General features: G+C 43.1%; 1 protein-coding gene across 1 annotated transcript in view; it reads left to right on the forward strand.

Annotated features, from left to right (window-relative positions):
• Positions 1-1,322: 1,322 nt before the first annotated feature.
• The window catches only part of ZFYVE9 (zinc finger FYVE-type containing 9), a 91,754-nt gene continuing 80,689 nt past the window's right edge, over positions 1,323-12,387 (forward strand). Inside the window, 1 exon segment of the mRNA XM_067535533.1 lies at positions 1,323-1,460. The gene's annotated coding sequence lies outside the window, so the exon portion shown is untranslated.

Raw genomic sequence — 12,387 nt, forward strand, 5'->3', positions numbered from 1 at the left:
ATGTGTCAGGGCGTTATGGAAGAGGACCAAATTGCCTTTGTTCCCAAGTATACCACAAACATCACAGTAAACATTGACTATGCAGGAAATGTATACTTGCACAAAAGTTTTGGTTTGGGGGGCTGAAGGTTCAGGTGAGTTCCTATTTTATCTCTATGGCTTTACTCCCACAAAACAATTAAACAGAACTGAGATTGCAAAAAAAAGAAACGAGTTAAAAATGTTTGAAGAGCCAGCAAAGGAAATGTCTTTTCCTAGTCAGTCATATACCTTTGCCTATGCAGAGAGAAACATTTGATGCCTTTCCCATATACCTTTGCCTCAAATCTTGGTCATACAGATTCAGTTAAATATTCAGCACTGAGGTAAACTTTCAGCTCTGAGATGCAGTGTGGCCAAGTGGTCAAAGTACAGGCTGAAGAGCTTCAATTCATGAGTTCTGGTCTTAACTCTGGTTCAGATTCCCGGCATCAGATCACCTAGTCTGATTTATTATATAGCACAGGCCACCACCATCCACAAACTAAATCCAATAACCAATATTAGACCAAACTATTACAGTCCACAGGAGACTAGCCTATTATGTGTGATGGAGAGATTAAGGAGTGTGTGAGTAGCCTGCAATGGCAGGAAAATGATTAAATGGGATATATCAGATAATCCCAGCAAGTGACCTGCACACACACACACTGAAGAGGAAGGCATAATAACAAAAACAAAACAACCAAAGGTCTATGCCAATCTGACCTGGGGGAAAATACCTTCCCCATCCTACACATGGCAGTCATTTAGACCATGAGCATGTGAGCAAGAATCAGCCAGCTAAGCATGTGAGAGAGAGAATGCTCAGGCTCACCTCAGAGCTCTGGCCTTCCCCATTCAATATCCTATCTCCAGCCATGGCCATCCCTGATTCTTTGGAGGAAGGAAACCAACCTCCACCTCAGAATACATTAGGGGAAAATCCCTTCCTGACCCCTGCATGTGGCTAGCTGAAAACCTGAAGCTTGAGCTTTTAGGAACGTATGAGGAGAACTGTAAGTGAACCCCAGGACTGTTGAGCCCTGCACCCTACTATCATAAGTGTGACAGAATAGAGGGTGATAAACCCCTCAGCTGCCTCTTTTGCCCCTAACCCCGGGGGCTGAGCTGAGGCAGTGTAGGTCAGCAGAGCCAAAGAACTAAAAAGGGAGCAGGCAGCAGCTGATTGCACTGATTAGACTAAGCCAGACCCCTGACTAATGAGACAAAGGGGGAACAGCTGGCTACCAGGGAGGGTACATAGGCCAGCTCAGGGAACTAGGAAGGGTAGGCATGGCTAAGTAAGGGAGTGGGAGGACTGTCAGCCAGCCAGGGGTGAGCAACTCTGAGTCCCTAGAGTGCCTGGGGCAGAGACTGGGGAAATGACTGTGTGCACTGTAAATCAATAAGCAAATACAGGTGACTGCAAGCTGATGGTGGTGAGTCCTTTGTACAAGCAGGGAACCCTGAGGGCCAGGAGGGCCCAGCTACCTGGTGTGCTGCAATAAGCAACACTAGTGTACAACCCCGCTCATAATTTTGTCCAGTTTTTTCTTAAAACTAATTAAGTTCTTTGCCCCACAACTCCTATTGGGAGGCTGTTCCAGAACCACATGTCTAATGGTTAGAAACCTCATTTCCAGCCTGAATTTGTTCATGGCCCATGTATACCCATTTGTTCTTGTGCTAACATTGTCCTTTAGCTTAAATAGGTTTTTACCATCCTGATGCATTTATACAGAGCAATCATATCTCCCCTCAACCTTTTTTTGGGCTAAGCTGAACAAGCCAAGCTCTTCCAGTCTTCTCCCCTAAAATAGGCTCTGATCATCCTTGTAGCTCTTCTCTGCACCTGTTGTGCTTTGAATTAATCTTTCTAAAACATGGCTGACCAGAACTGTGTACAGTATTCCAATTGAGGTCCTACCAGCACCTTGTACAATAGGATTAATATGTCTCTATCTCTAATTGAAATGCCTTGCTTGATATTTCCTAGGATTGTATTTGCCTTTTTTTCACAGCCTCAGCACACTGGTGATTCAGTCATCCTGTGATCGACCCATGCATCCAGGTGCCTCTTTTCCTCTGTCACTTCTAACTGATGTGCTCCCAGCTTGTAGCAGAAATTCTTATTATTAGACTTGAAGTATGTATGTCCTTGCATTTTGTACTATTGAATTTTGTCCCATTTCTGTCATTCCAGTCTCAAGGCCACCCAGATCTTCCTGTATAATACTCCAATTCTCCTCTGTATGATCACCAAATTTCATTAGTACACTCCTACTTTTCGTGCCAACATCATTAATAAAAATATTGAATAAGAATTGGTGCCAAGATCGATCCCTGAGGAATTCTGCTAGTGACCTCCCCTCAGTTTGATAGTTCACCTTTCAGCACAACCTGGAACCTTCTTTCCTTTAGACAGTTCCTTATCCACCTTACAATTCTTGTATTAATCTTCTAATTTAATATGTCATGCTTTATTGAAGCCTAAGTATATTAGATATACTACATTTCCCTTATCTAGAAAAACAGTTATTTTCTTAAAGAAGGAAATCAGGTTACACCGCATAATCTATATTTGGTGAACCCATGTTGCATTACATCCCCTTTACCATTTACCACCATTAATTTAGTTATTTCCTCCACAATTTGTTTTAAAACATTGCATGCTATTGCGGTCAGAGTGACAGGTCTGTTGCCCAGATCACCTTTTTTCCCTGTCTTAAATATAGGTATGATGTTAGCTATTCTCTAGTCATCTCGTACTCCCCCAAATAGATGGCTTTATTAAAAATCCTGGCTACTGGACTAGCAGTCTCACGTGCCAATTCTTTCAGTATTCCGGGATGGAAATTATCCGGTTCCCCTTCTTACACTACATCTTACTCATAGGTATATAAGATAGCTATTTCCAGCACAGGATCCCCTATCAAAGATCCCTTTAACATTTATTGTCCTATGAGAATTCTTCCATGAAATATAGGTGGATCTGATTTCCTTCTCTCTCTAAATCTTAATTCTTCTGAGATTTGCAGTTTTATTTGATTTTATTAGGGGAGACATGAGAAATTCTTGAAGCGAGAGTGTATGTGTGTGTGTGTGTTTCTGCAACTTCAGTAATTTATTTGTGAAACTCTGATGAAAATACTATGACAGACAGCTGCACAGTATTGATTTTTATAAAGTAGAGGGCAGTGGTGCGTATATATGTTTACATGTACAAGCCCACAGGGTCATGGACTGAAATAACACATTGTAAAATGTAAACCAGAAGATGAGCAAATTGCAGATAATATGAGAGAAGGAAAAACCACATTTCCTGAGAGGGGCAAGTTACTCATTATCTACAGCCAGGGAACAAAGAGGTAATTTGTTTTTGGTGGGTATATTTCCTTGGCTTCCTTTTTAAAAATAAATAATTGTTGGGATTCTAAAGTAAGTGTATAATAATGGTTTTTGTGTGTCAGTTTGTTATTCTTCAGTGTATGTGTGTGTTGTCTGTGTGTATGTATTATCTGTTCAGCTGTGTATGTTATCCTTGTCTATACAGTTGTTCGTCCCTAGATAAATGGTTGTGCGTGTGTCACTGTGTCCATGTATGTATGGTTATGTATCCCCTGTGGATAGCTGTGTTTATTTGCATGTGGATGGATGGTTGTGTGTCCTTATGGGTGTGTGGAGGATTGTGTTCCTGTGTGGTTTGTATATATAGTTATGATTCTCTCTTTTGGTATATATCCTTTTTGTGTGTGCACTATGGTTGTATTCCTTGTGTATGGGTGTCCTTGTTTGTGGGTATGCATGGTGGTGTATCTTTGTGTATATGGTATGAAATTTGTATGTACATTATCTTTATCTCTCTGGTGTGAGTCCCAGTGTGAGGTTGTCCTTGTATATATCGTTGCAGTTGTCTCCTCAGTGTATATCCCTGTGTGTGAGATGTGTGTCATTATGATTGTCTCGCTAGAGCAATATCCCTCTGTGTGTGTCCCGGTGTGTGAAATGTCTACGTTGTTCAAGAGTTGTCTCCCTGATGTATATCTGTGTGTGTGTGATGGTGTGTCCGGATGTGTGTCATTAGAGTGGTCTTCCTGATGTGTGTGTGTGTGTGTGTGTGTGTGTGTGTGTAGTTGTGTGTGGGGTGTGCGTGAGATGTGTAAGTTGGCAGAGTTGTTTCCCTGGCGTAGAGCTGTGTGGCGGCCGTTGGCGGCCGTCTCTCCGTAGTGCCCCCGGCCGCGCTGAGTCCCCTCAGGGGGCGGGAGGGGAGGGATGCGGCGGGGCAGGCTCCTCGCTCCAGCCCCCGCGTCGCGATTCGCGAGCGCGGCAGGCCCCGCCCCACCCCGGCGGTGCCGCAGTGCTGTGCGCTGCCTCTGGGGTCGGCCAGGGGGCGCTGGCTGCCGCTGGCTGAGGCGGCCTCGGCCGCGGAGGGACTAGAGCTAGTTAGTCCGGGCTGGCTGGGAGTGTGAGGGCAGGCGAGGGCGCGGGCGGGCGCCGGCCTCTCCAGCGCTCGTTGTGTGTGTGGGGCCCGCCCGGGAGCAGCAGGGAGCGGAGCTGGTCCCGGGGATCCCCCCAGCCATGCAGACCCGGCGGCGCCTGCTGCCTGCCGAGGTGAGTGAGGCGGCCCGCGCCCTCCACCCCCAAGGCCCGGGCATCCCGCTCCCCAGGCCCTCGCTGCCCGGTGTCAGGCCCTGCCGGCCGCCCGGAGTCCGGAGCGGGGGCTGGGTACCGGGGAAAGCTCCCTCACCTCACCTCGCGGGAGCGGCGGGCGGCGCGGTCCCTGCCGCGTCGCGAACCGGGGCCAGGGCTGGGGACGCAAAAGGAGCCAGGAGTCCTCTCCACCCGGTGCGGCCAAAGGGGAGAGACCCCCGCCCACCAAGGAAAAGGTCAGGGACGCCCCCTCGCCGAGGCCTGGGACGCCCCACCCCCGACTGCAGCTTGGGGTGCTCCAGCCCCGGCCCTGGGACCCCCCTCCCCCTCCCCGACTACAGCTAAGGGTGCTCCAGCCCCGGCCCTGTGACCCCGCTTCCCCTCCCCGGCTACAGCTAAGGGTGCTCCAGCCCCGGCCCTGGGACCCCCCTCCCCGGCTACAGCTAAGGGTGCTCCAGCCCCGGCCCTGGGGCCCCCCTCCCCGGCTACAGCTAAGGGTGCTCCAGCCCCGGCCCTGGGACCCCCCTCCCCGGCTACAGCTAAGGGTGCTCCAGCCCCGGCCCTGGGAGGCCCCATTCCGCCTTTCTGACCACCTAGCCCGAGGATCTCAGGGAGGAGGAAAAGAGCCCATAGCGCAGCTAGGCTCCCTCTGGAGTGCGGCTTGTACCTTCTAGAGTATATTGCTCCTCGGGGTCCCTGCATCTCTTTGCTCTGTATGTGGTGTGGTACCAGCCCCATTAGGAAGGGCTGCTGTTTTTGCAAGTGATTGCAACTGAGTTTTCTCTATGAAACCCCAGAAGGGGGATGAGACAAACCCCTGTTTGCCCCTAAGGTGCTTCTCTCAAACCCTAGACCTAAATCCTAAAGAGGAGGATTTGTAACCTGTGCCTCCAGTACTGTGCTCTGATTTATCTTTATTGGTTGTGAACATCATTATTTTATGGTGGGAATGTGAAGCATGTCGCTTCCGCAAAGGTGGCGGTGGTGAGGAAGAAAGGATATGTTGTATAACATCTATAGTCATGTTAAACCATGATTATGTACAACAATAAAAGTAATCAGCTCCCTCAATAATTAAGATTTTTCAGATGCGTACTAGTCCTTTGGTCATAAATGTTATGGATAAACAGGTCCAGATGATGCATTGTGTCTATAGGACTGTTTTTATCAAGCTAACTAGCTTGGAAACTCAATTTTAGAGTTAACTATCTTGTTTATAGAAAAAGTTTTGCTAATATTTTTTTGGTAACAAATCTGAGGCTTCCATAGGGATTTCGTTGTTTAGGGATATTTTTATTCAAATGTTTTTATTAGAGATGGTCCAAAATGTGAAACTTCAAATCCAACTACCTTCAAATTTGGGAGGTGTTAGTACTTGTTTAGAATTCTTGGATGAACCTACCCCTAAGATTTTGGTTCCAGATTGGATTAGAAACTTCAAGGGGATACTGGAGTGAATAAGGGAGAGATAGAAGTTACGTTGTAATAAAAGCTGTTCTGATGATTGGGAAGGTTTTATTATAGAGAAAGTGTTTTTAGACCTAGTAATTTAATATTAGTGACAATTTTCAGTTGTGTGGAATGCACCTAGGGCTTAGGTATATTTTATAGATGGATGATTCAATATTCAAAACAGTACAAAAATGTATAGATGCATAAAAATAAAATATTTTATACGTTTTGGTTCATGTGTGGCTGATTCAACCTCCAAACCAAGCCCTCGTCTAAATCTAATCCATAACTAGCTTTAAACATTGCCTGCTTGGCTCTCTAATTTCCGTATTTTGGATTAGCAGATTAAACTCCTTTAAACCTATGTTGTAAGGTTCAGTGCTTTGTTAAGGTACAAATTAAATAAATTTGTTTTTAATTTGGGATGATTGGTAGCCTGTGTCAGAGGGGCCCCGAAGCAGACACTGAGCAGTCTCAGCTTCAGGAAGATTGTTTGGCCTGAACAGGGTTAAATGAGGAAGTTGCATTACCATAATATTTGGCCCCTGAATGATAAAATGTCAGTTTCTATTGTTACAGGTCCCTTACTTATATCAACATTTAGCAGAAGATAAACTGTTTAGTTTATAGTTTGAAGCTTTTTTATAGCGATGTAAAGGTCTTCATAAAAGTAACTTAAAATGCCATGTAAAATGTTCAATGTGTAAGGTATTAGTTATTTATTTTTTTTAATAAATCGTGGCCGTGAAATGGCTTTTGTCTTTGTAAGAAGTTGGACGTTAACTCTTTATTTGCCTAATAAATCTTTTTCTTTTACTATGTTGAGCATATTCCATACCATTGTTGTTCCTTTTTATTTCTGGCTTTTTCTGTGTTTCTCCTCCCTTTAATAGCACTGGAGAGCATGGTGCTATGCTTCTGTTCAGTGTGCTTTTCAAGGGGAGCAGTTTTAGAGTGAAACTGACCAGTATTTAATAATCAGTAGATGGTAATCTATGAGTAGGATTCTTAGGCTGTGAAGATTTTAGCCATTCTGCCATTGGTTTAGTTCCACCATACCTGCAAAGGTGGGAGCTCTGTTGTAATAGGGCTTCAGGGGTCTATTGCATTTGAACCACTACTGCCTAACCCTGTTTAGGTGTATATGTGTAAAATGCCAGGAGTACCTTTTCTACACTACTGCTTTTCCATTTTCTACCACCACCAGAACTGAACTGATATTTACAACAATGGGAAAAGCCTAATGTAGATAAGGCGCTAATCAGTTTTTCTACCATTATATCTCTGTGAAAGTACTTCTGTACTGTTTTCAGTTCAGAGATATGGCTGTCCTGGGATCATTCCCTTACTGCTCCTGAGGCTCGTGATTTGTGATGGGGGAACTTGTACGTGATCAGATACTTGGAAAATATTATGGGCCTCTCTCTATATTGGGGAAACCCTCTGCCTTAGTGAAGCTTGAAAATAAATGTTGGCCACCAATTTTTGCCTTTAGTTAGCAAATACTGATTTCTGTCTTTCTAATGGGTCTTGTTTATTTACTTGTTAATGCTGCAATATCGTCAAAGATGTTATCACAACTCTGGGCCTGCACAAAAGGGTAAAGCATTTCATGTATGGACTAACTACAATGACTATTGTTTTTTCAATGAAATGGCAGATGGGGAAGCCTATCCCCCATACATCCCCGGGTATGTAGAACCAGAGATCGCTTCCCATCAGATAATTTTCTTAGGTCAAATTTATGCCAATGATGCTTGAGTTCTTTTATTAAAAGAAGTGCAGTTACTGCACCAATGAAACTTTGCAGCATTGTTAGTGTTCCTCATTATCCTGGGCTTAACATGGCATTCAAGAAGTATTGCCACTGAGTATTTCACTGTTTTGAGTTAATGTAGAATAATAAGTGTTTCTGTATGACTTACCGGAAAAAATTAATGGAAATGTGAAATGAAACCATTACTCATTTTGCAAATGCTCCTTAAAAGTACAGTATTTATATTTATCTGCTCTAAATTTTAAATGTTTGTTCTGGTGAGTAATAAAAATGAATTTGTTATACAATTCATAGCAAGATTATCATTGGAGGTCTGTGATGATTTATTTATTTTTCTAACAAGTAGTATGATATACTTACACTGTACATTACCAACTCTTTTAAGAGGCAGATCAAAGGCCTTTCCAAATCCCATAACAGCAATTCTGTCCATGAATGACAGTGTAACTATTAGAGAGGGTTTCCGTTTTGCAGACTTCGTTTTGTCATGTCTGCTTTGAACTCAATACACATGTTCACCTAACTGCTTGTGCTTTAAGTATGATCTAAATGATAGCTTTTGTCCTACCAATCCCAAATCAAATTTAGATGTAGTTATGAATCCAGAATGTGGATGTAAACAGTGATTGCAAATGTAAGGTGAAACAACAAGTTTGTACGATTATCAAGAAATGTATTCGATAGAATCAATTGGCCAATCTGATTGCTAGATGTCTGGAAGGTGTCAGTAAACAAAAATTTAAATTAAGACTTAAGGGCACTGTCAGGTTAAAAATAGTTCACAAATATATTTTCTTAGCCTTGTTACTAATATTTCAGATTCTAAAATGTAAACATTTTAAACAGATAATTTTCTGTTTGCTATTGTTTACTTTTTACATTTCACTCAGCAATTAAATCAGTTTCTTTCACTTTTGTTTCTACCTAGTTTCACTTTTCTGGTTCTCATGAGCTCATTGTTCCAATAGCAGTGTTGCAAATACTACAGGGGAATGTTTAAGGAAGATACAGTGCTGGGTGGGGTCTTCTATTCCAGGATCTGGCCAGACTTTTTCTGACCTTGGGCAAGTCACTTAACTTTTGAGTGCCTTAATTTCCCTGTCACAGTTTCAGGTTAACTGCACCTCTCGTCCCACCTCTTTGACTTGTTCAGGGAATGCTCAGGTCTTTAGCCTTCACAAACTCTCTCTCAGTAGGGACCCTTGTCCTCCCTTCTGACCAGAGATTTTAGACTGCAGGTTCCTGCTCCTTACTGTGATTCTCAAGCAGGTCTGACAAACATCTAGTCCCTTGCTCCTTTGTTTGTCTCCAAGGTCAATGGCACTCTCTTTACAAATGATCAGACAGTCTTCATAAGCAGAATATATGTATTCAGGGATGAAGAGCATACAGAGAAAATGTACACTCACAGTAAATCTACCAGAAACCACCTATTTTCCACACGGGAAATCTGGCAGGCCAGTGTCTTTCATACCCTTCATCCAGGGTTGGGGTCCTTTCTTAGTCATAAGGTCATGCCTGTTTGTTGGATCAGAAAGAAGCCCCTGAAGCTGTGTAAACTCAGCCTTTTATACCAAAAGCCTTTCTTTGTTTCCTTGGGCCTCTGGTACCTGTTTGGCTCAGAAATGCAAACCACCCTCGGTGTACTACTACTCTGGACCTGTTTACAATCAGGAGGAGTTGTGGTAACCCTCCTCCCACAGATTTGAATACAATTCCTAGTGCACAATGGTACATAGAATATTCCCAAATTTTATACAGTATGGTTCCCAAAGATGCTGTATGTGGTTGCAATATATGTCACATTCACCATCCGTTAAATAAGGATAATATTAACCTTGCCCTCATTGGGACTCAGCTGCTGGTCTCAGTGCTGACTGATCCTGATGCAAGATTGGGGCAAAGGTGTTAGGCTAAATTAATTGGTGTTTCTAATTTTATAGTGGTTTTTTGTTAGGTGACAATGTACAGTCTTGTCTACACTGGAGAATTGACAAAGAAATTCCCACCAGTTCTGTTGGGCCAATGGTAGAACTAGTGGGAGCTCAGATGTAGACAGGGGTCTGGTGGTTGGACCCGTTTCTATCACCATCTTAGTTCTAATCAAAATGATGGTAAAAATGGGTCTGATTGCTGAAACCTTACATGTACTAGGACTCCCACTAGTTCCAACCCCAGTTCTGCTGAATTGGTAGGATTTTTTGTCAACAATTTCCCCAGTATCGACAGCCTAGAAATGGCAAGTACTGTTTCAATCTAATCTAATTTTTAAAAAATAATTACATTTCTATTAATTTTTGTTTGTAAAATCCTTTTTAAACCATCTAAATATTGTCTTAAAGTACCTAAGTGTGCCTTTGAAGTAATTTTTAATAAAAAGTACAATATTTGATGTATAATATTATTAAATACACTTTTAACCGGTACATAAACCTTCTTTTAATTTATCGATTTGATGTCACAACTATAAATACTGAGATTTTCAGGAGAAGAAAAAAGTTACATTAAACAATTTAATTTTAAAAAACTGGTGCAATTTAAAAAGTATTCTGGCAACAATTTGTTATAGTGCAATGATTTATTTTTTAAATGCCTGTTTTATCACATAACAGCATATGCATTACTGCAGCCAAATGGACATTTCAGCTGTACTGTGATCAAGTGAGTGACAGCTTTACTCTTGATATATTAGTCTTTATCTAGTTTTTGGTACCTAATTTATACAGAGTCTCAGTATGTCAGAACAGAAATGTTGTTCCCTAATACAACAAAAATAGGTGCTATATCATAGTTTTCTGACGTTGTGTTTTGTATTCCAAAGTGTGGGGGACGGGGCGCACTATTAATCAGTCTTTCTAAACCATGCCATATAATAAATTGCCACTTTTAGGCCAGCTTGATAGTCCAGCAGGGCACAGTAGTTGCTGTTGTATCTCAGAATTACACTGTGGATGGGAGAGAGGTTAATTCATAATTAGTGTGTATTGGCTGCTCCTTTGCTGTTTGGTGAGCTCAGCATATAAAAATACACTTACTGCACATCTGTTAAACGACAGTATTTGCAGGTCACCTTAAATAGCATGTTTTGAAATAGGTTAAATGTCAAATTGTAATTCTGAAATTCTTATCAGTGCATGTGTTCTTTCTATAAGTGGTGAAAGGTGAATGAAAAGTCAGTTTGCTTTACACATTTTGTATTGTACTTTTTTGATGCTCACTGATTTTAAATGTAAAGTGTCACTTAATATTGAACATCAGTGTGTGTGTGTATGTGTGTGTGTGTGTATATATATATTTCTTGTAATTAATAAATGACTGTAGTTGATATTTGAATAACATACTTTTTCTATGTATCATATTTTCCTAGCTTACAAAGTGTTCAATTAATATGTCACATGTAAAATATATTTGCAGTTTTCTTCCTCAGTTGGTGTAGTTTTTTTGTGCCGTTTTTTGAAAAGAACTATAGTAATACATGAGGAATAGAAATTGATTTTGGATACTGATATGTAGAACCCTGCGTGGATATACAAATGTGGATTTGCATCCACCACAATCATCTCACTGTGGACAGCTATCTACAGTGTGGTGATCTTCACCTGTAGCTCTGTGGCCCCCAAACCCATCCAGGCAGCTGCCCAACAGCTGATCAGCATGCAGGAAAGCCCTGCGGAACAGCTGATTGATTGGCAGTCCCACTCCCCCCAAGAGCTGTTCTGCAGGGGCTCCCCTGCCTGCCGCTGATCAGCTGTTCTGCTGGGGCTCCCCAGCCGGCCCCTGTTCTGTGGGGGCTCCCCGGCCTGCCGCTGATCAGCTGTTCTGCTGGGGCTCCCCAGCCGGCCCCTGTTCTGTGGGGGCTCCCCGGCCTGCCGCTGATCAGCTGTTCTGCGGCCAGTGGTGGCAGGCAGTGGAGCCCCATGGAACAGCTGATCGGCGGCCAGCAGGGGAGCCCTCCCCCAAGAGCTGTTCAGCCGGCTCCCTTGCCAGTCACCAATCAGTTGTTCTGTGGGGCTCCCCTGCTGGCCTGGGTGCCCGGTGAAACAACTGATCGGTGGCGGGCTGGGGAACCCCCTGAACAGGTGATCGGATGCCAGCCCCCACCTCCTGATCTCAAAGGCGGGGAAGCAGCCTCAAAGGCTATAAGCTGCAGAGAGCTGCTTCCCCGTCTTTGAGATCTGCATCTGTTCTACTGTCCACCAAAAAATGATCTGTGGCTATCTGCGTCCACATCCGCGGATATGGATGCAATCTGTGGATATAAAGCAGATACCTATGGATTTGCAGGGCTCTACTGATGTGCAAGAAACAGGTATAAATTAAATGTCCCTTGTTCGCAGAATTTTTTTCTTGTCCAGTCCTTTGTGTTTCATTAGCTGTATTTTCCATCTCTGCTGGTCAGCATCACTTCTCTATAGATGCATTTGTACATTCTCTTGCCTTATAAATATACATGTAAAGAAGACCCTTTTTGTAGCTAACAAAACTTG

This window comes from Emydura macquarii, unplaced genomic scaffold (genome assembly GCF_026122565.2).
Source record: "Emydura macquarii macquarii isolate MOO-44397 ecotype Brisbane River unplaced genomic scaffold, CSIRO-AGI_Emac_v2 contig_3506, whole genome shotgun sequence".
NCBI lineage: Eukaryota > Metazoa > Chordata > Testudines > Chelidae > Emydura > Emydura macquarii.